Below are 16,342 nucleotides of genomic sequence, written 5' to 3'. Positions count from 1 at the left end.
GGCAAATGGAATATAATGTGGAGAAATGTGAAGTTATTCACTTTGGTAGGAAAAATAGAAAAGCATAGTATTTTTTAAACGGTGAGAGATTGGGAAATGTTGGTGTTCAGAGGGACCTGGATGTCTTTGTACACGAATCACTGCAAGCTAACATGCAGGTACAGCAAGCAATTAGGAAAGCAAATGGTATGTTTGCCTTTCTTACATGGGGATTTGAGTACAAGAGTAAAGATGTCTTACTGCAATTATATAGGGCCCTGGTCCTCATCCTCATGTCCTCAACCAGGCCAACATCCCCAGCATTGAAGCACTGACCATATTTGATCAGCCCCGCTGGGCAAGCCACACTGTTCACATGCCAGACACAAGACTCCCAAAGCAAGCGCTCTACTCGGAACTCCTTCACGGCAAACGAGCCAAAGGTGGACAGAGGAAACTTTACAAGGACACCCTCAAAGCCTCCCTGATAAAGTGCAACATTCCCACTGACACCTAGGAGTCCCTGGCCAAGTGGAAGAAGTGCATCCGGGAGGGCACTGAGCACCTCGAGTCTCATTGCCGAGGACATGCAGAAATCAAGCGCAGGCAGTGGAAAGAACATGTGGCAAACCAGTCCCACCCTCTCTTGCCCTCAATGACTGTCTGTCCCACCTGTGGCAGGGACTGTGGCTCTCGTATTGGACTGTTCATGCCACCTACAATTATAAGAGGGACTGCCTATGATGATGATGAGCATCCTGGCGAGGCCACACCTGGTGTATTGTGTACAGTTTTGGTCTCCTTATCTAAGGATAGAAGGAGTGCAACGAAGGTTCACCAGACTGATTCCTGGGATGGGTGGGATTGTCCTATGAGGAGAGATTGAGTAGACTAGGCCTATATTCTCTAGAGTTTAGAAGAATGAGAGGTGATCTCATTCAAACATACAAAATTCTTACAGGGCTTGTCAGGGTAGATGAAGGGAGGATATTTCCCTTGGCTGGGGAGTCTAGAACCAGGGGTCATGGTCTCAGAATAAGGGGTCGGCCATTTAGGACTGAGATGTGGAGAAATGCCTTCACTCAGAACATTTAGAATTCTTTGCACTGACTGTGACTAACTGACTGATCTATCCGGGAGTGATTGTGGTTGGTTAGAACATCTGAACATCTTTGCTTTGCAAGGGGAGCACAAACAAGAAAAACACAAACATCATCAAACAGCAGATTAGAGAGATGGTTGTGAACTTTGAAAGGTTGGTCTTAACTTGTTGATCTTGTATCATCTTTTGTCAAAGTCATAACAAGCAATATGAGCAGTTTAACAGATACAGTAACACTGATGCACAGTAGGGTGGAATAGTTCATTTTGTTATTGGTAGGTCTCCCATGTATTGCTCAGGATAGTCTGGCAGATGGGCAATAGTCACAAATGTTCACTAGGCTTCACTCTAAAGTCCCAGACAGACATTTACCCCCAGCTATCTGCAGCTATAGAGCAGAGATTAAAGCAGACATTTACCCCCAGCTACCTGCAGCTATAGAGCAGAGATTAAAGCAGACATTTACCCCCAGCTACCTGCAGCTACAGAGCAGAGATTAAAGGAACTGGTTCATCCCCTGTGACCTTTCTCTCGGGCAAGACTTGTTGAAAAACCGTGGCTCCAACTGTTGTGTATGCAATAACTGTTAGACTGAGTACTGTTTAACTCCAAGAGGTATAACCTTGGCTCTGCTTTATTAAGGCCCAAAGTGACTAATATACAAAATGGTTGGCCTTTTATACTTGGGCTGCACACACATGCATGCAGACCAATGGCCTCCAACAGTGACGCCAAAAATACATACATGACAATACCCCCTCTGAGATATTAACACAGTCTTTTACAAATTGAGACGGTCCAGTGTTTTACACTCCCGGGTTGACCGTCTCAGTTCAACTCCAGCCTTGGGTGAGTGTTCAGAGTCTGTTGTGACTGGTGGCTGGCTGTCTGACCTGGTGGGAGTGGCAATGGCCATGTCCGGGATTGAAAGTCCATTTTCATTGAACATGTCAGTGATTGAAAGTCCCAATTCACTGATGACCACTGAGTCCTCTGATGACTGGGGGTAGGTTGGTTGGTCGTCGATTGTCTCTTCCTCCAATGTTCTGGTTTGTCTGTGTGCCGCAGTTTTGTCTGATCTATCTATTTCCTGCATGTTTGCCCAATTTTGAGCTTGACAATAAATACTCTGTTGGCCATGACAGTACCAGTGATCCACTTGGGACCCTGACCATAATTCAGAACATATACAGGATCACTTACAGAAATATCGTGTGACACAGCTGCGTGATCGTGATACCCTTGCTGACTTTGTCTTCTATATTCAACATGATTATTCAAGTCAGGGTGTACAAGAGATAGCTTAGTCTTAAGACCTCTCTTCATCATTAGTTCAGCAGGTGAGACCCCGGTGAGTGTGTGTGGCCTTGTCCTGTAACTAAGCAATATGCATGACAGGTGGGTCTGCAGTGACTCCTTGGGTTACTCGCTTCATACTCTGCTTTATGATTTGGACCGCACGCTCTGCTTGCCCATTAGATGCATGTTTGAACGGTGCTGACCTTACATGTTTGATACCATTGAGCTTCATGAACTCTTGAAACTCCTGACTGGTGAAGCATGATCCGTTGTCGCTAACAACGATGTCAGGCAGACCATGTGTTGCGAGCATTACACTGAGATTCTCAATTGGAGCTGTGGATGTGCTGGATGACATGATTATACACTCTATCCACTTCGAATATGCATCCACCACAACTAAGAACATCTTCCCCAGGAAGGGACCTGCAAAGTCTATGTGGATCCTGGACCATGGTTTGGACGGCCACGACCACAGACTCAGCAGCGATTCCGCTGGTGCTTTGCTGAGCTGCATGCAACTGTTGCACTGATGCACACATGATTCAAGCTCAGAGTCAATTCCCGGTTACCATACATGAGACCTGGCGATGGCTTTCATTATTACAATGCCGGGATGTGTGCTATGTAGCTCACGTACAAATTTCTCTCCTTTCTTGGGCATGACAACACGATTGCCCCACAGTATACAATCCGACTGAATAGACAGTTCGTCTTTGCGACGAATGTAACGTTTGGTCTCCTTGCACATTTGCTTGGGTATGGCAGGCTCATCATCTTTGAGGATGCAACTGATAAAATCGGGTCCTGGCTGGTCCAGGTCTGAACTTGTTGAGCTGTAACAGGAGTTCCTTCACTCTCAAAAGCATCCATAACTAACAATAGGTCCGCCGGTTGTGGCGTTTCCATCTCTGGTGTGGGCAACGGCAGACGGCTCAAAGCATCGGCACAATTCTCCGTGCCAGGTCTATGGCGAATGACATCATCATAAGCGGATAATGTCAACGCCCATCTCTTGATGCGGGATGAAGCATCGGTATTGATCCCTTTGTTTTCAGAGAACAGTGAAATGAGCGGCTTGTGACATGTCTCCAGTTCAAATCGAAGACCAAACAGATACTGATGCATCTTTTTTACCCCATACACACAGGCTAGTGCTTCATTCTCGACCATGCTGTAGGCTCTTTCTGCTTTAGACAAACTTTTTGAAGCATACGTGACTGGTTGAAGGTTACCCGACTCATTAGCTTGTTGGAGTACGCAACCAATTCCATATGACGAAGCATCACAGGCCATACTAAATGTTTACATGGGTCATAATGCACCAGCAGCTTTTAGAGCAAAGCAGATTAGTGGCTTTCTCTAAACCCACACCCAGTTGTCACCTTTCCTTAGCAGCATGTGCAGTGGTTCTAATAAGATGCTCAATTTAGGTAGGAAGTGACCGAAGCAGTTGAGTAGACTCAGGAACAAACACAGCCCCGTCACATTCTGCGGCTTGGGTGCATTCTTGATGGCCTTGGTTTTCGCATCTGAGAGCCTGATGCTGTCAGCAGCAATTTTCCTCCCCAGGAATTCGACCTCTGGTGCCATGAAGACGCACTTCGAGCGTTTCAGTCTGAGTCCCACTTTGTCCAGACGATGTAGAACCTCTTCCAGGTTGTTCAGATGTTCCTCGGAGTCACGACCTGTGATCAGGATGTCATCTTGGAACACGACGGTTCTGGGAACGGACTTCAGTAGATTCCCCTTGTTCCTCTGAAATATTGCTGCAGCTGAGCGAATTCCAAAAGGGCACCTGTGATAAATAATCAGTCCTTTATGCGTGTTAATGCACATAAGTCTCTTTGACGTCTTGACCAACTCCTGTGTTATGTAGGCCGACATCAAGTCCAGTTTGGTGAACGACTTCCCCCGGCTAGCGTTGCAAACAAGTCATCAGACTTCAGTAACGGGTACTGATCCTGTTTCGAAACCCTGTTGATTGTAGCCTTGTAGTCTCCACAGATTCTGACTGTGCCGTCACTTTTCAGCACAAGAACAATGGGGCTGACCCATTCATTAAATTCAACCAGTGATATGATCTCTTCACGCTGGAGTCTGTCCAGTTCGATTTCGACCTTCTTCTCTCATATACAGAATTGCCCGAGCTTTATGATGGACGGGTCTAGCATCCCAGTCCACGTGGATCTGCACCTTGGCTTCCATGAAATTGCCGATGCCTGGTTTGAACAGCGAGGGGAACTTGCTCAGTACTTGTGTACATGTATCTTCATCCAACGACAAGGCCTTGATGTCGTTCCAGTCGCATCTGATTTTGTCAAGCCAGTTCCTGCCGAACAGCGTTGGGCTATTGCCTGGGACAATCCATAGCGGTAACTCGTGAACCGCACTGTCATACGACACTTTAATTGTGGCACTGCCAACCAGTGTTATGAGTTCTTTGGTGTACGTGCGCAACTTGGCATTGACTGGACTCAGCCTGGGCCTCACAACCTTAGTATCCCACAGCTTGTCAAATGCCCTCTGGCTCATTGTTGATTAACTCACCCCTGTGTCCAGTTCCATCGATACCGGTACCCAATTAAATTTCACGTTGATTATTATTGGTTTGCTCTTAGTTAGGAACGAGTACAGTGCATACACTTCCTCCTCTGGTATCTCAGATTGCGTATCCGGATCCGCGCTAGTCTGACCATCATCCTCCACGTGGTGTGTCGCAGCACGCTTGCTCATCTGCGGACACTTGCACTGGAGATGCCCCACTCCCAGACTGCCTTTGCAACTATATTGCTTAAATCGGCACTGCTGGTGCCGGTGATGTCCCCCACAACGCCAACACGGAGAAATCGGATGCATTCCCGCTGGCGGACTTTGGGCAGCCACAGGTTTCGCGTACGCAGTTGGGTAGGCCCTACCATGTGCTGCTCTGCTGAACGCTGAATCAATCATATTTACAGTACTTGCCGAGTTTCGATTTTATACTGATATCTGCTTTAGACTGCTATCCATCGTCATGCATGACTGAGCGATCGTGATGGCCCTGTTCAAGTCCAACATCTCCACCGCCAGTAGTTTACGCAGGATCACCTCGTGGTTGATGCCAAGTACAAAGAAGTCCCGCAGCATGTCTGCCAACACAGCCCCGAACTTACACGGTCCCGCTAGACGTCTCAGGTCGGCAACAAATTCTGCCGCATTCTGGCTCTCTGAGCGAACTTGCGTACAAAATCTGTATCTCGAGATGATGATGCCTTCGTCTGGCTTAAGGTGGTCCTGTACCAGTGTACACAATTCTTCATATTCTTCTCTGATGGACTCACAGGCAGGAGTAGATTCTTTATCAGACCGTAAATGTTTGGACCATAAACCATGAAGAACACCGCCTGGCGCCAATCTGCGTCGCCGACCTCCTCCATTTTGTTGGCAACGAAGAACTGGCTCAAACAGCTCACAAAGTCTGCCCAATCTTCTCCTTCCATGAATCGCTCCAACAATCCAATTGTGCTCATTTTTGCATGCAAAGGTTCTTGTTGCCTCGTTGCCAAATGTTGTGTATGCAATAACTGTTAGACTGAGTACTGTTTAACTCCAAGAGGTATGACCTTGGCTCTGCTTTATTAAGGCCCAAAGTGCCGAATATACAAAATGACTGGCCTTTTATACTTGGGCTGCACACACGTGCGTGCCACCCAATGGCCTCCAACAGTGACGCCATCTAGTGACTAGTGATCCCAAAAGTACATACATGACACTAACTTTTTGTGTTTCATGCACAAGGACCTCCAGGTCCCTCTGTACTGCAGCACTATCCATTTAAATTATCATTTGCTTTTCTATTTTTTCTGCCAAAGTGGATAACCTCACATTTTGCCACATTGTACTCCATCTGCCAAATGTTTGCCCACTCACTTAGCCTGTCTATATCCCTTTGCAGATTATTTGTGTCCACCTCACAATTTGCTTTCCCACCCATCTTTATATCATCACCAAACTTGGCTACATTACACTTGGTCCCTTCATCCAAGTCATTCCAGATTAGGACTGGAATGCAGGGAGCTCGCAACAAGTAAACTTCGATGCCCTGTCCAGCCTCACCTCCCCAAGCAGTGACCGCCTGTTAGCCCACCACAGAGCTGGATCACTTCCAGTACTTCTCTGTGGAAGTGGATCACTCTGGATGCTTGGGTCCAGGAGACCAGAAGTAGTGAGTATCCTCTGTATTAGCAGGTTGTTTTTCACAATGTGGTTTGGTTTGACATCAGAGGAACCATCTACTAGTGGGCATACTGCTCACCATCCACACTGAGAGTGAGGGATAGTCATCCAGAAGGCTCATCTGTGAAAAATTGTCTCCAGTTGAGCGTTCATGATGACTATCACTCGGCCAGTAATGTTCCCAAAGTTGTCCTTTGTTGGAGCATCTGAACGAGAGATGGTGGTCTTGGGGCACAGTGTCCTCCAGGCATTTGGCTACAGCTATCAGGCTCTTCAGGTAATGCTGCGACATATTGGTGAGGGGCCACGTTCAGGATGGATGGGCTTCAAGGCCAGTAGACATGGATGAGTTCACTTGGCATTGCGGCAGACTCGGGATGTGAATGGTATAATCGGACATTGTACACTTTCAGACTCGGTGTGGGGTAAGTCAGCATGTCTACAGACAGACAGTATGACAGTAGTCGGGTATTTCTACAGTCTGTGGCCCACTCCTGGGTCTCGGTGTGGGGTAAGTCAGCATGTCTACAGACAGACAGTATGACAGTAGTCGGGTATTTCTACAGTCTGGGGCCCCCTCCTGGGTCTCGGTGTGGGGTAAGTCAGCATGTCTACAGACAGACAGTATGACAGTAGTCGGGTATTTCTACAATCTGGGGCCCCCTCCTGGGTCCCTCTGTCAAGTTGACGTGTTGCTTCCCATTGGTGCTTGAACGACGGGGTGACACTCTTGCTGCACATTAGGCTGGGGTGGACAATACTATAGTCGGTACACTCAGCCGCTCTGGGGTTCACCCTGACCTGTGGATGGTCCACACTGAGGTAGTCCAGAATATCTTCAGCACTTTGGGGGTTACCAGATTGATGGACTTGCCCGTATCAGCGGACAATCACCTCTCTGCTCGAGGACCTCAGGCAGTCAGGGCGGAGGCTGGACAGTCCTTCGTTCTTTCGTTTCTCGATGCTCTTGCTCAGGGTTGCCGGATCTCCAGGATGCTACAGAACATCGCAGCAGAAGGTGGTTCTGGTTAACTCTTTCCTTGCCTCACAAACCGTGCTTCTCATACACTCTGGTGTTGATTATTGCCGGTCTGACTTCAGAACCTCACAGGAGTCATTTGAAGATTTAAGACAGGCCTACTGTTTTTTTTAGGGAATCTTTATTTCTCATTCCAACATCCTGCACACACTGTTGGACACTGTCCAACTGGTACTCAGGGTGAGAAGGGTGGACCCTGCAAGGGAACAGACTCTCCGGCTCCCGGGACACATTGATCAAAGTCAGTGTTATTCACAGGCGCCAGCGTCAGCTACAATCAGTAAACTGATCCATTAGGAACAGGATTTGGATCTTGCCAGCTGATTGGTGGCCTGGCTGTTGAGATGGAATGCCCATCAGATTAGGGTATCCCAGCAGTGTGGCATTCATGGGTAATGATCACTTTATCATGTCTCTCCTGGTCGCTTAAGCCTCTGCTCCCATCCTCCTCGGCTACTTGGTTAGTCGCCAGCAGTGTGTGGAGAATGCCCGACTGAAGATCAGCTCCCTTGTAAGCTGTTCCCTCGTAAGCTTCTATTCATTCTTCAAGTGACGGCATTTTCAAGCCACCTGGTTGTCTCTCGTGTCTTGTGGGGAGGGATGTGAATGGATTCTCATCATTCTGGGTTTTCTTTGGGTGTCAACAAGCTGAGTTCTGGAGTGTGCTAAAAGTTAACACAGCATAGGAGCCGGGGAGGGAGGGGAAAATCATTTTCCCAGGCAAATTGTGCCGCTGCATCCCAATAATTAGGTTCCCCCCACCCCCTGCACCCCCCCACCCCCCGCCCCGCCGGCCAATCCCCGAACCCTCCCCTCTTCAGCCCGTTAATGTTTAGGAGCTGATGTTTCATCCAATCATTGCTGGCTCTGTAGCTCAATTCCAATCCACCGAGCACGGCACGACCTAAAGGAATGGCAAATTAAAGGGTGACACAGTTAGCACTTTCAAAAAAAGATCGAGGACGGTTTCTGTGCGAGCCGGAACGGCACAAAAGGGGGAACTCAGGACAACCCGCCAAGCGGTTTCAAGTCATCGCCGAATGTTGACTGCGGCTACAGAACATCGCAGTTGTCTGGGAGCAGCGGGTCTTTTCCTGTCCGTCATTTATGTTTCAAGTCGCGTTATTTCAACGACTTCAATGTGAGAAATTTAACATCTGGAAATAAACGTGCAATGAAAATTAATGAACTTAAAAAGAAAAAAAAATGGGGAAGGTGGCTCAACCGTGGCTAACAAGGGAAATTAAGGATAGTGTTAAAACCAAGGAAGAAGCATATAAATTGGCTAGAAAAAGCAACAACCCTGAGGACTGGGAGAAATTTAGAATTCAACAGAGGAGGGCTAAGGGTTTAATTAAGAGGGGGAAAATAGAGTACGAGAGGAAGCTTGCAGGGAACATAAAAACTGACTGCAAAAGCTTCTTTAAATATGTGACGAGAAAAAGATTAGTGAAAACAAACGTAGGTCCCTGGCAGTCGGATTTAGGTGAATTTATAATGGGGAACAAAGAAATGGCAGACCAATTGAACAAATACTTCGGTTCTGTCTTCACGAAGGAAGACACAAAAAACCTTCCGAATGTACTCGGGGACAATGGGTCCAGGGAGAAGGAGGAACTGAAGGATATCCTTATTAGGCGGGAAATTGTGTTAGGGAAATTGATGGGATAGAAAGCCGATAAATCCCCGGAACCTGATAGTCTGCATCCCAGAGTACTTAAGGAAGTGGCCCTAGAAATAGTGAATGTCATTGGTGATCATTTTCCAACAGTCTATCGACTCTGGATCAGTTCCTATGGACTGAAGGGTAGCTAATGTAACACCACTTTTAAAAAAGGGAGGGAGAGAGAAAACGGGTAATTATACACCAGTTAGCCTGACATCAGTAATGGGCAAAATGTTGGAATCGATCATTAAGGATGAAATAGCAGCACATTTGGAAAGCAGTGACAGGATTGGTCCAAGTCAGCATGGATTTATGAAAGGGAAATCATTCTTGACAAATCTTCTGGAATTTTTTGAGGATGTAACTAGTAGAGTGGACAAGGGAGAACCAGTGGATGTGGTGTATTTGGACTTTCAAAAGGCTTTTGACAAAGTCCAGCACAAGAGATTGGTGTGCAAAATCAAAGCGCATGGTATTGGGGGTAATGTACTGACGTGGATAGAGAACTGGTTGGCAGACAGGAAGCAGAGAGTCAGGATAAACGGGTCCTTTTCTGAATGGCAGGCAGTGACTAGTGGAGTGCCGCAGGGCTCAGTGCTGGGACCCCAGCTCTTTACAATATACATTAACGATTTAGATGAAGGAATTGAGTGTAATATCTCCAAGTTTGCAGATGACACTAAACTGGGTGGCGGTGTGAGCCATGAGGAGGACACTAAGAGGCTGTAGGGTGACTTGGACAGGTTAGGTGAGTGGGCAAATGCATGGCAGATGCAGTATAATGGGGATAAATGTGAGGTTATCCATTTTTGGAGCAAAAACATGAAGGCAAAATATTATCTGAATGGCGGCAGATTAGGAAAAGGGGAGGTGCAACGAGACCTGGGGTGTCACGGTTCATCAGTCATTGAAAGTTGGCATGCAGGTAAAGCAGGCAGTGAAGAAGGCAAATGGTATGTTGGCCTTCATAGCTAGGGGATTTGAGTATAGGAGCAGGGAGGTCTTACTGCAGTTGTACAGGGCCTTAGTGAGGCCTCACCCTGGAATATTGTGTTCAGTTTTGGTCTCCTAATCTGAGGAAGGATGTTCTTGCTATTGAGGGAGTGCAGCGAAGGTTCACCAGACTGATTCCAGGATGGCTGGACTGTCATACGAGGAGTGACTGAATCAACGGGCCTTTATTCACTGGAGTTTAGAAGGATGAGAGGGGATCTCATAGAAACATATAAGATTCTGATGGGACTGGACAGGTTAGATGTGGGTAGAATGTTCCCGATGTTGGGGAAGTCCAGAACCAGGGGACAGTCTTAGGATAAGAGGTAGGCCATTTAGGACTGAGATGAGGAGAAACTTCTTCACTCAGAGAGTTGTTAACCTGTGGAATTTCCTGCCGCAGAGAGTTGTTGATGCCAGTTCAATGGATACATTCAAGAGGGAGTTAGATATGGCCCTTACGGCTAAAGGGATCAAGAGGTATGGAGAGAAAGCAGGAAAGGGATACTGAGGGAATGATCAGCCATGATCTTATTGAATGGTGGTGCAGGCTCGAAGGGCCGAATGGCCTACTCCTGCACCTATTTTCTATGTTTCTACGTTTCTATGTTTAATGGGGCAAAAATCCCGGCCTTCCCGGGTCTGTACGGAGTGCATACGGACCCGGGAAGGCATCGCAAAATAGCAGATAGCCTACTGTTACAGGCGTAAGAGTTTTAAAATACACAAAAACATTTTAAAATAAAATTATAAAAACACATTTTATTGTTAAAAACCCTCCCCATTACGGTAAGTTTATTTTAAACCATAATTTAAAAAACTTCTTTAAAAATCGGAAAAATGTGTATTTTTTTATAATACATAAATAACTTTTAATTTAAATGAATACAAATATGTGGTGTATTTTTTCTATTTTTTATTAATGTTTTGTGTTTTTAGGGAGGGTTTCTCATTCATAATAATGGGAACTCCAACTTACGGAACAGTCTTGGAACATACAAAGAAACGTGGCCAATTCAGGAAAAGCCTCTGGGCAATTGCTCTCCAACTCGCTGAAGCCCCAGGAGGTCACTGCTGCTCCCGACACACCACAATCTAAACTGACCACTAACTCCCTGTAACTGGCAACATCCTCTCAGAAACATTTCAAGTTCCCCTTTTAACGACCTATAGTGACGCCACACTCACCATATGTTACTCACCATATGTTGCACACATTGTTCCAGAGGGTGATACCTCTGTGACAAGTCATGGAGTCATACAGCACAGGAGGCCATTCGGCCCAACGTACCAGTGCTGGGTCTTTGACCAGTCCCACTCCCCTGCTCCCTCCCCACAGACCCCTCCCTCCCCGCTCTCTCCCCTCAGCCCCCTCCCTTCCTGCTCCCTCCCCACAGCCCCCTCCCTCCCCGCCTCCTCCCCACAGCCCCCTCCCACCCAGCACACATCCAATTCCTTCCCTCCTCCCTCCCCACAGCCCCCTCCCTCCCAGCTCCCTCCCCACTGTTCCCTCCCTCCCCACAGCCCCCTCTCACCCAGCACACATCCAATTCCTTCCCTGCTTCCTCCCCACAGCCTGGCAAATGGCTCCCATGACCCCCTTCCTTCCCAGCATACATCCAATTCCCTTCTGAAAGTTACACTGGAATTCTGCAATGTGATCTCCAAAGTTCCACTAACCGAATCCGAATATCATCAAAAACTGGATTTAGCTTCGTTAGTCACTGAAGAACCAGTGGCACTTTCAAAGTCCCAGGCCATGTCAAGGAACAGCTCCAAATTCCCATGTAGTCGCAATCTTGCGATAAAACTTAAGAGTTGAACTGTTGATTTCAAACCAGAACTTCTGTACAGAAAAAGAAGTGAACTCTGCCTGCGTGCCTCGTGTGCCTCTATATATAATGTTCCAAGGGTATAGGCTCCCGTTACCTGAACACCAATTGATTGGCAGGTACGTTTTGAGGGAATCTTCTCAAAGCATAAAGGAGGTGTGACCGTGCCAGTCAGACACTGACTGATTGGCACTGCAGGATGATCCGGGGGGAGAGGGCGGGGTTAACTCCTTGTCTGCTGGTTGGTTGAGATAACTTTGACCATTCTTCTATGACAGCTGATTTTCAATCTGGGTTAACTGTGTAGTATTTAAGATGGGTGTCAGAACAGTTCTATAGGTTTCAAAACACCAAGGTGTGCTTCCACGTGTGAAATCCAGAAACTAAGCTCTGAGGGGAGTTACCTCCCGTTACCAAGACGACCTTGTTCACACCCGTTGCCCGGGAAATGGCCGGCAGAGCCGTGATAGCGCGGTCCCCAGGCCGGCTTGCCTCTCGGTGTCAACAGACAGATTCTTTTCCCCCCTGCCCCCCTCCTGCTCTCGGGTCTGACAGTCTGTACGGAGCCGGTGAAATCGCCCGGTTACCTGCTGCTCCAGCTCCGCCTCCTTGTACCACAACGAGCCACCGCCTCCTGAGCCCACAGGCAAGTCGGGCATACGCCAGCCACCGGAAACAACACATGCCCATTGCGTGAGATTTCGAACTAGTCGCAGGCGAGGCCGTGGTTCCTGGAACTCAAGATCCCAGCAAATGCAAGGAGCTTAGCAGAGGAATGAGGTTTTCATTCTCCTTTCATTCTTTATTCTCCTCAGTTGCAGAGCATCATCTGTTTGCATCGACAGGAGGCATAGATTGCAGATTAGGAATAGATTTTCCTGGGCAGCTACACTGAAATTATCTAACAGGGGCACAAACAATGTATGATGGTTGCATTACAGATGTTTCTGATCGACCACATTGAGTCAATTGCAAAACAAAAGGAGTCCAGATTTGGTACAAAATCCAAACTCCTTTTATTCCTCCAATGACTTTTGAACTCAGTTGTTGGCATCAGATCCAAGAACATAAGAAATAGGAGCAGGAGTCGGCCATTTGACCCCTCGAGTCTACTCCGTCATTCAATAAGATCATGGCTGATCTGATCATGGACTCAATTCCACTTCCCTGCCCACTCCCGATAACCCTTCATTCCCTTATTGCTCGAAAATCTATCTATCTCCGCCTTAAATATATTCCATAACCCAGCCTCTACAACTCTCTGCGTCACAGAATTTCACAGATTTACAACTCTCAGAGAGAAGAAATACCTCATCTCAGTTTTAAATGGGCGGCCCCTTATTCTGAGACTATATCCCCTAATTTTAGTTTCCCCTATGAGTGGAAATATACTCTCTGCATCTAACTGGTCCAGCCCTCTCATTATCTTATATGTTTCGATAAGATCATCTCTCATTCTTCTGAATTCCAATGGGTATAGGCCCAACTGACTCAATCTATCTTCAAAGTCAACCCCCTCATCTCCGGAATCAACCTAATGAACCTTCTCTGAACAGCCTCCAATGCATATATATCCTTCTTTAAAAACGGAGATCAAAACTGCATGCAGTACTCGAGATGTGGCCTCACCAATACCTGTACAGTTGTAGCAGGACTTCTCTGCTTTTATACTCTATCTCCCTTGCAATAAAGGCCAACATTCCATTTGCCTTCCTGATTACTTGCTGTACCTGCATACTAACTTTTTGTGTTTCATGCACAAGGACCCCAGGTCCCTCTGTACTGCAGCACTTTGCAATTTTTCTCCATTTAAATTATGATCTGCTTTTCTATTGTTTTTGCCAAAATGGATAACCTCACATTTTCCCACATTATACTCCATCTGCCAAATGTTTGCCCACTCACTTAGCCTGTCTATATCCCTTTGCAGATTTTTTGTGTCCTCCTCACAATTTGCTTTCCCACCCATCTTTGTATCAACTCGGACCCTTCATCCAAGTCATTAATATAGATTGTAAATAGTTGAGGACCCAGCACTGATCCCTGCGGCAGCCCACTAGTTACTGTTTACTAACCGACCCATTTATCCCGACTCTGTTAGTTGGCCAATCCTCAATCCTCAATATTACCCCCAACCCCATGAACTTTCATCTTTTACCTTTTATGTGGCACCTTATCAAATGCCTTCTGGAAATCCAAATACACATATCCATTGGTTTTCCCTTATCCACCCTGCTCATTACATCCTCGAAGTACTCCACCAAATTTGTCAAACATGAATTCCCTTTCATAAAACCATGCTGACTCTGCTTGATTGAATTATGCCCAATCCATATCCAGACCGGAGTCAAGCAAGACTGCATGTTAGATATCTTAATTTTCAATGAAATGCAAACTCCGGTTGTAGTTTTAATGTAACTTTATTCTGGCAGCAGCAACAAGTTTCTGGCTTTAAGCCTGGCCTTTGTCCTTCTGAGACCACATGGCCAAAATGGCTGTTCTTATACCTGACTCAGTTTACAGAAAAGAACGCGCCTTCTTTGACCTTATTGGCTCAATTGATAGTCTTTTAACCTTTAATTGGCTCGCTACCAAAGGTCCTAAAATGTCAAGTTGATTGATGACTTAATGCAATGTGGTCTGTGTTTTCTCAAAACTGCAGCCAGGCTGCAGAGTTTGAATTCTCTATCAATCCCCCCTTTGATTCTTTCACAAACTGAATCACAAAACATCAGGTATCATTGGTTAAACATTCTACAAAATAATTTCATACATGTTAATAGAGTTTCCTTCCAAAATTTGTTGATGTGTTTCACCACATGTCTGGACTAGTAGCTTCCACACAAATTTACACCAACCCGAATTCCATCATGGCCACAATGGAAGTCTGGTTTTAGTAGGTTAATTAACCTTATTCCAATTTAATCCAAATCAATATCTTAATTCAACCAGTAAACAACCTTCCCTTAAGCATAACATACCCCGGTGCCACATACAGACGGTCTGCTGGGACCTGCAAGATGTCTCACCTGCGGGACAGCAGCTACAGCCGCCTGGTTGCAACAACATTTAATCAACATAAACAAACAATATAAAAGTAAAATAATTACAACGAATAGAATTAAACCTTGCACCAATGAAGTTCCTATTGAACCTAGTCATTCAGTGGCTCCATTCCACAAAATGAATGATGGGGGTTGCTTCAGTTTTTCTACCTCCTTTTGGATATGCTCCGCTAAGTGGATGATTTCTTCGGAGCTATCTGGGATATATGTGCAACACTCAGTTCCGAGTAGGGCGCAAGTACCTCCCTTTTCAGCCAGGATGTAATCAAGGGCCAGTCTATTCTGTAAGGCTACTGTGCGGATTGCTACCATTTCTGTATTGATTTTAACTATATTGATTTGGCTACCCGTTCCACAATGGATGCCATGTTAATGGATTCCCTTGCCAGTCTTGCGGTCCCATACCTGGGGATCAGAATGGCAAAGAACCTCTCTGTTTCTGTGATAGCTCTCTTAGAACGGTGTAAATGTTCCGACAGTGACTTTATATGATACATATATGGCACAATGTAGGCTAAATAGCAGGATCCCGTCCAATTCTGGGGCAGCCAAGGATAGGCCGTGTGGCCACACACCCAATAGGTGCCATTATAGGCAATGAAGGTTAGCTGTTTCTTTGTCAGCAACACTCCGGGGCCTGTCCAAGCTTTTCCATCTGTTTTATTCAGAATCCCCGTTACATTAAGAATTCCCACATCGGCCCAGTTTGGACGGTTCCGTGGCTTGATTACATTATAATTCCTGGAGCAGTTACTATACCCCATATTTTGGCCTCCTTTGATGTTTCTAATCAGACAGACCGATTCCCCCGGTCTTCCTATTCCCGTTGTATTAGTGATAACAAAAAATGGGCCATTTGGAATTATTGTACCACGGTTGGTATCCCCCTTCAAAGGTAGTCAGATTGTAACCTGATGACTTCCATTTACGTGCCCAGTTTTCCGTATCCTGAAACGCATTGCCTGTTTTGTTTTGATTAATTATCCACTCAGCCATTTCCGAGATATTCAAGGAAACTGGCCTCAAGGGAATCCCTCCCTTAACAACTAGAAATGTTACCTTGTTTGGCATAAATGTATGACATATATAAAAAGGTATTTACATGTAATTCCCTTGGTACTCTACTATTTCCCTTTGGTGCAGAGGGTA

Source organism: Pristiophorus japonicus, chromosome 12 (assembly GCF_044704955.1).
Source record: "Pristiophorus japonicus isolate sPriJap1 chromosome 12, sPriJap1.hap1, whole genome shotgun sequence".
In the NCBI taxonomy this organism is placed as follows: Eukaryota; Metazoa; Chordata; class Chondrichthyes; family Pristiophoridae; genus Pristiophorus; species Pristiophorus japonicus.
The sequence above is the reverse complement of the archived record's forward strand: the minus strand, read 5'-3'. Positions refer to the sequence as shown.